The 14,383-nt window shown below is 40.5% G+C and overlaps 1 protein-coding gene across 1 annotated transcript in view; it reads right to left on the bottom strand.

The window, feature by feature from the left end:
- LOC139687168 (glypican-5-like) overlaps positions 1-14,383 on the bottom strand; it is a gene marked incomplete at its 3' end in the record, with an annotated part of 712,102 nt that overhangs the window by 4,500 nt on the left and 693,219 nt on the right. The gene's annotated exons all lie outside the window — the stretch shown is intronic.

The raw sequence follows: 14,383 nt of genomic DNA, 5'->3' as shown, positions 1-14,383 counted from the left end.
AATGCGTTGAAACTAAAAATAATTATAAAATAGTAGCTTAGAAAATGCACGAACAGCAAAGCCTGCAAACCCATCTTAAAATAATCATGTTGAAGGCTCACTTCGGTTTAAAAATATATACAAACCTTAAGGCAGTTGATTTCTAATTTTATCTAAGTTTTCGATTGGACTAAAATTCTTTTTCCCCTCCGCATTCTTCTATCATTCCCCAGATCGTTTCAATTCGTTTTCTCACGGGTTTACTTCTCAACGGCACCCCAGGGCCCTTTCAAGTTTACACGGTGAGGACGGAGCGATGAGCCGTGGGATAACAAAAGCTTCGGATAACCAGTGGGGGAGGATGGAGCATAAAGAGAGGTGGGGAATGAATGAATGGGAGGGGTTGATGATGGCCGGGTGGGGGGAGGGTGTACAAGAGGCTGTTTTTGATAGAGAAATAGAGGGGGGGGGGAAGTGTGGGAATTGTCGGAGGGAGGGCTCGTTTGAAGATCATCAGCACTTGAGGATGAGAAATGAGTATTTTATGGGTTGGAATACGGAAATGCCGACGGGTCCCCTCATTCCGACACAAATCCCGTTCGGCCGATGTCACAGATACAACGTATATCGCTGCCGAGGGGTCCCCGTGAATGACGAACCGTGTCAACAAGGTCATATTGGAAGACGAAGTCGTGGGGTTTATTTCCAGGGGGAAGGGAATGAACCGACTCAGCGTTTAACCACGAACATCATGCCGAGGAAAACTCTAATATGTGCCTTGAGATTTGAGTTAAAATGTGAGCACGGAATCAAGAGTTAAATACAGGAATATTTTTACTAAAGCCGAACTTAGTATGGACTACCGCAGGGTACCGTTGACCCTGCGAGCTCGGATACCGCTGAAGATAAAGGTGATGTGCCATCTGATCCTTTATTCCCTTCTTCTTGTCCTTGAACCGTTGCTCTGAACGTTTATTATACAGCATTTGAATTCACACTGCTACTCCCTTGATTGTTCTTCCATAATACTTAAATATACAAAAAAAGGGAATCGAAACTCTGGAAGTAGTTTCGCCTGTATTTTAGTCTTAATAATAAAATCCGTATCAACTGCTCAGCTTATATCAATCCCAAATGTAATGGCGCAATTTGGTTCTTCTGTAAAATCCACTACAACGTTCGGGTCCCATCTGGCTTCCTCGCACAAATAAAAGTCTTTCTGTCTTACCGTTTAATGAGTCGGCGGAAATAAAAGTGTGTTGGTAAATGGATCGAAGTCAAAATCGATGATACTAAGAAAATAAAATGTTTATATGCGTGTGCCATTTTAAATCTTACTTGAATTCATTAGCTTTACGTAAGTATTTTAGTAAATAATGTCAGTGATAAGTTAATTAATTATTCACTTTGAAATTTAAATTAATTCATTGTTGATTGCTAAGGAACGGAGGGGTATCACCTCGATCAAATTACTTTACCAGCATCATCTCCTGCTCTGAGAGCACTATTTATGGCGAATAAATTTGCTCATGCAAAGTTTCCTCCCCACTGTCCAATTTTGATAATTTGGTTTAGAGCCGATTAATAAATCGTTCAAATGCTAACAATATTATGGTAAAGCATTAATTTTCAATTACGTGAAATATAAATAAGCAAAACTTCCAGTTAATCAAAACATAACAACGAGTATAGACGGAAGTTGTCAAGGGTGGATGAGAGGAGTCATGGTCAAATATAGGGGTTGATAACATTTAGAGAAGATGATTCCTGTATCAAATAAATAATTAACTTGCTAAAAAATTCTTTCACGGAAGGGCATCATTACTTTATATGGAATCCTAGAGCGATAGGGATTGAAATAGGCAAGAACCAGTATTTTAAATTACTGATTTGGCAGCAAATATTGATATTCAACGCTTATATCCCTATCCCTATTGGATATAAGCGTTGAACTTGAAACTTTTACCGTATTAAGCACGAAGAAAGAAAAAAATAATAAGCGTTCCCACCGAAAAGAATTAATTATTGTCTTGTTAATAGTACAGTGTTATCATTCGTTTGGGTGAATTTACAAAAAATATAGTTCTGCTCGTCAAACAAAATTGGCCACCTTTAACAGCCAAAATTAGCTTTAGATTAGTACAGTTTATGATAACCAGTTTTTAATCATCATCTTATTTTATTAATTATATCAATCAACCTATTTCAAAGCATTGTAACTGGGTCTACCTAATTCTCTCATAGTGACATTTCTACACTTCAAGTGGTATCCACTAACAAGCAATGGGACGTGACTTTAAAATGCTCGCGAATATCTATCCCAGTAAATGCTCATCATATTAAATGAAATGTTTCAACTCTAAACCCATGAGTCAATCCGTTTATTATTCGCATTTCACGAGGAAGGAGTCATATTTTCCCAATTATGCAGGCCCACTCGATATCCTTCCCAATACCAGTCAGATATCAAAAATAGCAGTGCGACAGACCAGTCATCATTCAAAGAGACATATCCTGCTCAGATCGGTTGAAATCATGAATCCCGCATTATCTCCACGAATCCCCATCGATTAAGACGATTCCAAAAATCGACCCCGCCCTTTTCCCACGTAGACCGTGACGAAATCGGGAGGAAATATCTTATAATTTCAATGGTCATCGTTCGCGGGGCGTAGAGAGAGAGAGACGAATTATTTATTTCCCGGGACCCTTACGTCACGCTCAAACCATCCCGTGAGTCGGTGAATCGTGAAACACGAGCCATTTTTCAAGTCAGCCAAATTGAATGAGTGGCGCGAAGGGTGGGGAGGGAGGTGGGTGGAGGGGAGGAGGAATAGAGACACGCGCGTGATCTCACGGGATCACGTGTCACTGGCTCATTTCGGACGGGTAGCGGGGACGTGGAAGGGGGAGACAGACAGACAGAGAGGGACTGCCGGGATCGCGACGCACGGGTCACGTGACGCAAGATGGATGAATCGCCGCGGGAAGGCTCATCGACGGGCACCGAATGGAGTTTTGGCTTACGATAAAAATAAAAGAGAGAGAAAGGAGATGGAGGCGGAGGGGGCATTTGGGATCTTTACGATTGGCAGTTGCGGAATGAAAAAAGGCGCACTTGATGGATGCAACGCAACGGTAACTTGGAAGTTTGATCCATGGCATTCGTTTTCAAGTCATGACTGATTTAGAGAAGAGGGCGGAGAGGGTAGGGAGGAGGGTCTATGGAAGGAGACGCGTCCCATGGAATTGCGTGCAAAACTCCAGCGCTCGCGAAGGCGCATGAACGGCGTAGTAAATGGGTTTTAATAAGCCTCTCAAATGGAGCAAGGATCTCTCCCTGTGGGGTACCTTGCATTAAACCCGCCCGACTGATGAATCCCTTCAATACTCGGGAGAAGAGAGTGATTTGTCATCCCGCGCCACTCCGCATTAAAGTAAATGACAAAACGTCCCCTTCTTCCAGAGTGGGAAGGAAAGAAATAATTTTACCCAACGTACTAAACACGCAAAGTGAAAGGGACATAAAATGATTGCAAAAAGATATAAATTTATTATTCGGGAAGCATAATGATTTCAGATGCGAATAATTCTAACCCGAAAGCCATATTCTGTAGAGATGCTGTGACGTCATATTCAGAGCCGGGCTTCCTGGTGAGAGATTGCTGATTGTACGGCTGTGTACCTCTTAAGAGATTCTCTGGATCAGGAAATTAGCAAAATTAAGAACAGCTTACGAAGAGTCACCGCGAGATAAGTTTCGTTTCAATCACATGGCGCGTTTATTTGATATATATGGTATTCAACCCACAAGTTAGGTTTCATATGGATACAGTCTCTATAACGGTACAACGATACATATTCTTGCCTCTTCTAGCAAAACACAGCCTCAGAACCGACACTACAATAAGCCCATCTTCAACTTCGCACGATTCTTTCTTCCCTTCATTTCGTTCAAGTCCATAATCTAGTGGAATTCATCAGCTCATAAAATACCTCCTACTTTCGGAGAAAATTCGCCAAAAAAAGATGACAACTACGAAAAAGAACATGATAACTACGAACGTCAACGGTTTTGGACACGACAGCGGAGATAAAATTCAATAAAGTTCAAATAAAACTTTAAAATATATTTTTATATTCACCTAAAAATTCCTGCTTTATTAAGTCCCAAAAAGATCCACTTGGAAAACGATTAAGGGGTGGTTTGGGAAGTAAGGTACCAAGATAAGGTTTTACGCAAAAATAGTTCGGTTAAAATATATTTTCCCCGAGAAATATTTATGATAAATAATTTATCTAATCATACTAAAGAGAGAAAGTGGATAAATGACTGAAAGAATCAGTAATACAGCGCAGATAATGGGAAAACTTGAATGGTTGAGACTACGAGTGGATTTGGTGAAATTCCTAGAAATATTCCTAACTGAAAGGATACTTTACAAATTTCTTCCTACTACATGAAGAAGGTCGCGCTTTTTGCTCTCCGATAAATAGAACACTGAACGGCTAAAAAAACATTTGGCAGGAATGAAAGGACGTAATGAGATCTTTTCTTCTAAAGAATGTTCCGAAAATAGAACCGAGAAGACGCACATTTGAATGAAAATTAGAGCATTGGTTTTTAGTGCCTCTAATTGGAAAAAACTAATTCCGATTCGCCCAAAATAATGTTGATCTCCACGTACAGGGAGAACATTCACAAAGGAAAGCCAAAATGGAATTTTCAGGCGCGGAGATTGACGCAGTTGAAGGAGACCGGCCGTTCAGAGCAGAGTGAATGCATTGATATAGCCCGCACGAGATGAATAAGTACATTCCCAGCCACCCCGTGGATCGTTCTCTCTCTCTATCTGTCCTCACGGGTCCCTTTGAAAACTTTCCTTTCGAGCAGCATTCACATCGGCTCGGGAGAAATAAAAAGCAAAGACATGCGCTTACCGTCACACACGGAATTGGGAAGTGATTTAAATCTTTCGCCGATTCCAACGAGCGCAAGTGTCTGCTCTGAAAGCTCACATCGCCCGGGATTCCCTTTCATAACCGAGCGATTCGAAAGCGAACTAGGGAGCAAAACAGAGTTAGAGAGAGTACAAAACCTTGGACTCCAACCCTTATGGTTCTGGGAACCCCCCTACCCTCTTCCCCGGTTAGTAAATCGAATTATTTCTCTGGCGCGAAGGAATAAAGAGGGGGAAAAATGAACTCGAGCACACGACTGACTCCCTTATCTCTCAAATTAGAATCTGACTTCGCTTGGAGTCCAGCGGGCGCTTCTCCTCTTGCGAAGGCCGTGTGTGCATGCGAGCAATCTGAAAGCGTGATCAAAGCACCAGGGGCGGACACACGAGCCATGACGGGCGTGCAACAGGGGGAGGGAGTACGGGCGCCGAAAAAGAGGCGGCGGACACGTGTTTGAGATTCAGGTGCAGTGTCCACTTTGCCGCAGATGGGGGGGGGCGGAGGGCGGGCGAGCGGGTGAATGAATTGGCGCGCGTAAGGGGCGACGAGGGGAGAGGCGGCGAGGAGGGAGGGGGCCGTGAGTTGTGGGGGCGAATGGGAAGCGGGATTGGGGTTGAGGGGGCGCCGGTGGAATATAAAAGAAGAACGTGGCACCCACACCTCTTCACGCCAAAGGCGCGGGTAAGGAAAAAAACAAAAGCCTTCCTCCTAACACGGTTGACCCTCGTCGTCGCCTCCACCCGAACATATTTCGCACCGAGCGTAAGCGGAGTGACTCGCTAGACTTGAACCTCGCTTTGCTGATGTCGAGGTTGGACACATTCTTTCATTGATTAGCAGTGTGCGGGCGAGTTAATTTTTCGACTGAATGCAAGTTGATACTTAAAAAAAAGGAAAATAAGAAAACCTAGAATGGGATTAATGGGCAAAGCATTGTTTATTATTTATGGGCATCAAGTAAAAACGGTCTTAGTGGATACTGTCGAGAAACACTTCTCAAAGAGATGTGACACGTGTTACCAACTTTTCATATTGAGGAGTTCGAGTACGCAAATAGCATGGAGGATCTCGGTCATATATTTAAGATTGAGTTCCCGCACCAATAAATATTTCAAGAGATTAATTTTTGAGTGAAAAAAGAAAATATATTAAAATTTTCCACTAGATAAGTTTAATAGTACGTCCGGGTTTCGATGTATTACATCATCTTCAGGTGATGCATCGAATTATATTGAAACCCGGTCGTAATATTAAACTTATCTAGTGGAAAATTGTTAATATCTTTTCTTTATTATGTTTGAATTCCACCACATCACCCCTGAAACTACTCCATTTGTTAATATTTAGGTAATCGCTCTAATTTTCCTAGGTTAATTTGTCACCTCATCGCTAAGAAAATATCTCGCTATGCTCTGTTCAAAAGTATTTAATTTTAAATGACGTTAAGGAGCGAAAGATGCATTTATTCGTTTCGCAAAAATTCGATAGCTTGGCTCCAATTTTAACTCTTCACCAAAATTATACTTTTTAATTATTCCGTCATTCATCTATAGGTCATGCAGATCCTCGAGCAAACATTATAATTTTTTAATGAGAAATTATTTTTCATTCAAGTCGTCCCGTTCAAGAACAGCTAACACAGAATCCCTGACAAACTCTCCCCTTAGCTATTGTCTATTCTCTCCAGAGGTTTCTTCAAAACTCTGGAGAGAAATAAAACTCATTGACTTCCCATTAATGAATTAGAAGGATAAATTTTAATCTATATTTCGCAGTACCATGATGACAAAAGATTTCAAACTCCATGCTAATAGGTTTAATCTTTCTTTTCTTCACAAAAACAGCACGTGGTGCCCACCATCAGTCCTCCAAAATAATGACAAATTGGCACACAAAAATGTTAAAAGAAGGCAGATATTATCAATGAAGCTCCATCAAAGATTTCTTCCCAATAAACATACGCGCACTGGTGCTGGCGATGACAAGGACATCATCACTTGCAATTGTAGCGCGGCGCGGGGGCGGAAGAACTCGAGAAAGACAAACTCTTCGTTCAAATAAATCACCCAGAAACGGGCAAATCCATTCTTCAAGGAGCTCTTCAGCAAAGCACCCTTTCCCCTTTTCGGAACTCGCCCCTAATTAACTGCTTCCGCCACTCCGAATTCCAAGAAAACGCACTAAAGACCAAAGACCACGCGAGCGCCGCTTGGAAAGGGGAAGGAAGCAAACTCCTTCCGTCCTCTCCAAAACGGAGCCCTTGAGGAAACCCTCCGCTAACACGATGCGCATGCCACGAAACCAGAACCTTCCAGCCTTAACCCTTCCGCTCTTCAAACAAAAAGAAAACCTCCTGAATTCTCCATCAGTTCTACGGAAACTACATTGGAGCAATTACGAATCGGCATCCATTACTTTTCACAAGTTTAATGCTATTTCGGGCGGGAAGATCTAGGCGTATGTATTAAGTAGTTCTTTGGTGAATATCAATTCTCTCGGGAAAACGAATTTTAAACCTGAGTACAGAATTAAACACTTTTATAAAATAAATTTGATGAAGACGGTGAGCAACTCAATTGCCTCGAGAATGAAATTCAAAAATTCAAACGCTCCTGGAAAGATCGTAGGATGACTGCTCTTGTTCTTAAGGAATGAATTTGCAGAAAAACTAGGTTTATAATTTTATTTTAGTGATTCCCTATCTCCCGTTTCAGTGAACGCTCCTCAAATTGAGCTGAAAAGACCTGCAAACTATGGAATGTGTAGAGTATTTGTTTATAAATGGAAATACTTTCTGTAAGCGTGATAGTAAATCTAAACTTGCAAGGAGATAAGTATAACACTATTCAAGCTTATTCAGTATAACGCTATTCATGGATATTCAGGATGCTATTTCACGCTAATCTTCCGATGTAGCAGTAAGCATCACCCGTTTCACTAAGATTTCAATGAGATTATTTGAGGCAGCCAATTATCACAGCGGTTCTGGAGCCGGGAAAAATCATGATATAAACACGCACACATGGCGAAAAAAAGACGTATTTCATTCACGAAACTCTGCTCTGCTAATCGCTTTTACGGGTTAAACCCGTCCGGAGTAGAAATCCACATGAATGCCGGAATGGTAAAAAGTTATACGTTCATTCAATTATTGGGAGTCATCCGTTTTCGCAATCATCGCGTTCCATATTCAAGAACTTGTACGCGCTCACAAGCCGTAAAATTAATTCACAAGGGTTAATTCATAATCTCTCCACTTTAATCCCTGATCAATAAACCAATTTGATCATGAAAACCAACACTGGAATTCCCACACGCTATCGCATATTCCCCGTCATCCTATAGGAGAATCACCCGGTTGGGAAGGCGGCTTCTTTTGAGTCCCGAATTGGACACCTTGCCAATGGAACTTACCTCACTTTCAAATCACTAATTCCATCCCCTCTCACGTCCTCTTCCCGTATCTTCATCTCTCTTATCTCCCTATCATTTTCACTTCCTCTTCTCCTTCGTCTTGTCGAGCCCCTACCCCCACACCTCGCACTCACCCCCGCCACTCACTCCCCGCTGCTTCTTCCGTGACTGGGATGGCTAAGCGACCGAGGTACTGACCTTTCACACTGCGGGTCGGGTTCGATTTTCCAGTGGCGGTTGAATATATAGACGTTCAAACCTTGGGGCTTGAGCCGTGGATTACCAGATTACGGCTCGCGTGCACTACTCCCCTGGAATTACTTATTTATACTCTTGTTTTTCCTCCGTGATGGAAATATAATTCTGATGATTGGAAAATAAATGCCGCAATCAAACTTATGACCTGCGGAAAATTAAAATACGTCCCTTTATTTTCGCATTAGTAAAATGAAAATACCGATATAAATTTCAATTCAATTACTATTAAAAATTATCTTCGTGTTATTTATCAAATAGGTACCATCGTTTAAAGTTAATTCAAATACCATTTGATCTCGGAAAATTATGGCGACATTACCGTCAAGGTATCATCCTTCATTAATGCTAATGGATTTTATTTCCATAAATTTCATTTTTAAAGGATATGCTCTATCAATGGAAATTGCGAAGGCCATTTGAAATATGGGCTAAAAATGTTAAGGGTTATCAGGCGTTCCATTTTCCACCTGACATTTGAAGTAGGCATCACAAAAAATATAATTTTCTATGCAATATCGTATTCATCGCGCGGCTAAAATTGATTAGTTTTGTACTGATAACAATTAGATGAATCATTTGCTCAAGATAGCCAGACTAATTCCTTTTTAGCTGCTGGCTTTGCAAGGCGGATTCTAACAATGACCTAGAAGGCAGAGCGGATATATGGACACTTTAAAGGTGCACTGACCACTTTAAAGCCACGCAAAACCACTTCATCGTGACATTCTTGAGAGAGATAATTGATTAAACCGATTCCCAGAATTGCGTCATAAAAAAACTTGCCACGCCTCATAAAATCCTTTCCTTATCTGGTTTATTCAATGTATACATTTAATATTCAACATATCATAACATTTGCCAAGATAAAATATCACATGTCGGATTGTATTTTGCACGAGCGACCCTCCCAGAAGGTGCAGTAATTCTATATTACTGCCGAGAACGAATCAGCTTTCTCTATACAAATCCAATTATATCAAACTTCGAAAGAATTACTAATTCGTTTGACAAATGAATATATATTTACTTTTTAGGATCACTGATATAATGACAACATCGTATACCGGCAACAAAGCTCTATTTACGAATCTAGGGGGATGGGGAATGAGAGTCGAAGAAGATTGGGGCCACGAGCCGAAAGGTCTTCTATGATATCATTTTTCTTTTATTCTTTAGCCTATGAATTGTTTGCAAATTCGTTGTCCCAAAAATCTAATGGATTTGATTTAAGCCAAACTATAACATTTCAATTCTTACTAATTCAAGCCTTCTCTACAATCCATGCTCAACGCTGTTGTCGAAGTAAAGTAAGCCCTACCCCGACAATTGGCCATGGATTCCTCCGCACATACGAAAATACGAGAAACTGTCTGTTTCAGTATTTATGTCGACGCCCACAAATCGTTCATTGAAAATCGAGCTGTAAAAAAGTTGTTCGAAACGCGAAATAACAACAGGATTGAGGACAAAAATTTAGAAAACAGTAACGAATACCAAGACTAAAATGTGAAATAGAGATAATTACATTACATTTAAGGCAGCTAAAAAAAATAAACTTTCACTCTGAGATTAATCACTGGCGATCACTATGTTTAAATAGAATTTCTAAATCGTACACATAATTGAGTAAACAGCTACACCTAGACCCTGAGATAAGCTGATTCGACAACGCGGAAATTCTATTCAATGTCTAAGTATACTTTCGTGACATTTCGGAACATAGATGCGCCTTGTCACAAAATAGCCAACATTAGTGTGAAATTAGAGGACAGAGCATATTCCAGATGAACGGAGACATCCCGGACTCTAAATCCAGGTAATACTCCTGGAAATTGCAACTAAACCCGAGCTTGGGTATTTTCCGGGTAACAGCTTTTTTCTGCAAAACCGCAAGCCGCCCAGGGAAGAGTGGCACGAGCACTCTATCCTTAATACGAGCATGTGAATTTCACACCACTCCTAGGGCTTAATTTGAGATGAATTCTACCCTCAACCATCATGCCAACACTCGATATCGAGAACTGTGGAGCCATTCATGATTGAAGTGGAGTTTTGAATAAACTTTATCGGACGTTCGTTAGATCCCTTTGATTCAATGAGCGACCTGATAATTAGACGCATCATTTCCTTGCCAATTTTAATCGAAAATATTTAACAGGAAACCCACTAGCGAGATAAAATCCCTATCCAAGTGCGGGGGAAGGATTATAACTCCTGAAAACTAAATTCCTCATTGAAGAAGAAAATAGCCAGGCCAAGCTGGAAGGCTTTCCTTAAGCTACCTTGCCTCACCTTCACCTTGCCCAGAATTACGGTCGGGCCTTGTGAAACTCATACACCCCACTTTGGAGAATTTCCGGTCGAAGTTTCCCCAGCAAATTCTCAACAAATATCCTTTGTCATTTTAAATGGTGCAAATCACCGACCTTAGGGTGAAGTTCAATATTCAAGGGGGATTGGCTGGAGATTCTCATTTTCCCGCTCCAGTGTCACCCCTTTCCCAGTTATCCCACCCCCGCCTCTCGTGAGCCCACGGGGGTGTGGAGAAGGGGTTGTCGGAAGGTATGCCCGCGTACCGCCGGAATAACCGTTCACCCCGCCATTCACTTCACCAACTCGCATTCTCTCCCCCGGCTAATCTCTCCTCCGCCCAATTTCCTCGTTATTTACCGCCCCAATTCCCTTTCCCTGCGCCCCACCACGCGAACACCTTGAATAGCGGCGGCCTTTCCAAAAGCCAACGGAAGTTCAGTTAATACCCAAACGCGAGCGTATATCGTGTCGCACGGGACGGCGATGGCACCTACCAACATGGCAACCAGCCCTGCCGACGGCTGGGGTTCCGTTTTCCACCCCGAAGGCGTTTAGTCACTTACGTGGAGGAAGCCTGCGTGGACGAGGGCAATGGATTTCTCACGGAGGTCGAAGTATTTGTTTCTGGAAGTTTCAACGGTAGGCCTGATGAAGGGGAAAGGTGAATACTTGGACGCCAACAGACCGAATTTCTCGAGCAGAGAAAAATCACATTTTATACTATTTCAGAATGGATATTTTCTTTAAACGATAGAATTTTAATTCTGCTCGACTCGATGCAGTTTCCATAATTAATATAATGCATCTTTTAGATATTAATATTTTACATTCGAAACACTATGGCACAGTAATTCAGATTCTATTTGAATATCAATCTGACGGTGGTACACACATTTCGCCGGCACCGCTTTGCTACATTATCCGGAACTGAGTGTAATATTAGGGGGAAAAGGGCTTAATGAATACTTAAGAGCCATTACTGGTAGTCATGAAACTTAAATTGATCATGGAAAATATTCATTAAACAAAACTTATGAAACTGTGAGAAATCTGTGTAAGGAATTGAAGCTAAGCTAAACTTAGCCAATAGACTGGTGAATTTTCAATGCTAGTACTCATAAAAAAATAACTCGGCTTTAATTTAATTCATGAAAATGAAGTAGGTTAATTAAAAAAAAATACTGAACGCTACTCAAGTTTCGGCTTCACGTTTATGGTCTAATGCGAGACTATTTGACCGCATTTACAAGTAATAATCTGTTTATAGAGTAGCCAGTAATTAAATGGAGAGCCTTCACGAGGATGGGAAGTGATTAACTGCAGGTGAAATAAATGAAACGAATTAATCATCTGAATGAACTAGGACAAAAGCTGAGGGAAATTATACGCCAATGTAAATATCCCTTCGCGTGTAACATTTTAATGAAACAATAATTGTAGAATCTGCTGTATCTTAAAATGTGCAGGATTTGAAACGTAACCGTAATTTTGCAAAAAATACAGTAACTTCCCGCGCATATTTTTCACATTTTCACGTCAGCATCAATTCTGACCTGATTTTTCCTCATTTCCCACCCGCGATTATTTATCGCTACTCCTCTGCCTTCCCCTCATTTTGCCTCTGTTCTCTGACACACCCCCAACGCCCTTCCAGAAGAGTTGGGTTTAGTAAATCGCCCCTAAATTATCCTCAATTCCACACTGCTGAGGGTTCATAATTCTTAAGCTCTAACCCCTTTTCCCCTCAACCACTTTCGCACACCACCATCTACCAGAAAATATTTACATATCCGAAAAATCATCCCCACACCATTCAACTCCCTCGCACCCAAGCACTGTCCAGTTTTTTCAACTGCGAAAATAAATATAATGCTAATTGAAATATACGGCGATGACCAACCATAAACTTAATCGGCTCGAATAAAATCCAATGAAAACAATACCGAAAATAAAATTTATTCTCATACCCGTATTCTGGTGGGAAGATAATTCATTTAACTCCGCGCAATATTCATATAATTTACTGCCGATATTCTCGCCTAAAAATTACTCGTCATCTAAGAAAATAATTCGTTTTACAAGGCCCTGTAACCATTGGCACTACCCCCGCCTGCGTAAAAAATGGAAAAATATTGACAGGGTAGGCCGATGAAAACAGTTATTATAAAATTTCGCGCGGTAAAATAATTTTCTGTAAATGTCGAATGATGATAAAACTTAATTATTTATTTGGAGAGAATCAATAGGATATTTCTCACCGAGGAATTGTTTTCGTATGTGGACCACTACGCGATCCGATAACTATTTTTATCAACCATTAAATTTCCCTCTATTCATTGTAACTTGGGACATTTTACGGTAAACAAATATATGATGGGGTGGAGATCATAAATTTTTAGTGATTTGAGATAATAATTAAACCATTTAGTACACGCGAAAGACATTGATGATTGCTTGCGATGAATTGGGCTTTTGCCGATGATAGATATTCGAAGTTGCGCTCGGACAGGTTGACGAGGATTACGAGCAAACCATCCTAACCATAACCATATTACCTGTGAAGTAAACCACATACGACTGACTGTGGAGTAAATGTCGACAAATTATTTATAAACTCATTATTACATTTTTAACATGTTTTCGAGGTGGTTCAAAAAATTGAATAATTCGCCCAAACGAAAGTTAGGTAACAACTGGACTGAATGAAAATAATTTAAATAGAAGTTGTTTAGTCACCACCTTTGATCTCAATCAATAAATTGGTACCAAACCTGGCTAGTATTGGGGGCATTTAAGAATTTGTATCATAATATTTTAGCTTTTCATAATCGCTGGTCATTACCTACTTATTACACGTTAGGCACTGGAAGATTTTCCTAAGGTATTAATATTTTTACGGTAGTAAAATAAATAAAGTTAATAAGGGTTGAGTTATCGCCGAAAAAATGAGTTCTCAAATTTAAAATCATCCTACATCACAAGCCACTGATGTGACACTTCAATGGGACCGAAAGATTAAATATTATCGTAACTATAAGACAAACCTGGATGCCAATACACTTACAGAAGAATCTTAATCTGAAAAAATATGAAATCGCCCGACCAAATACCTGAACGTCAAAAAACATAGTCAAAATAATTAAGGGAAGTGAATTGAAAATGTAAATCCATTGTTTGATAAAACAATGCAATATTCAAGAATAAAACCTGACATTTGAACTTAGCAGATGTCACATATACGGTGCGGAGTGCTAACTTTAACGAAGTCCTTCCAGTTAGTCTTTATTGTATTTAAAGATATATCGATAACACAAACAGAATGCTGAGTCCATATTAAAATACTTTACAATTTTCACAGACTTTATTTCACAGTACAACACGTTTCGTCGACTTGCGACATCATCAGGTACAAGGTAGCATACACAGCTGCCCCTCCCCTCACCTTCAACTTTCCCCT

Source organism: Hetaerina americana, unplaced genomic scaffold, assembly GCF_022747635.1.
Source record: "Hetaerina americana unplaced genomic scaffold, ioHetAmer1.1.p SCAF_17, whole genome shotgun sequence".
Taxonomy (NCBI): Eukaryota; Metazoa; Arthropoda; class Insecta; order Odonata; family Calopterygidae; genus Hetaerina; species Hetaerina americana.
This window is presented reverse-complemented; position numbering and strand designations above follow the sequence as displayed.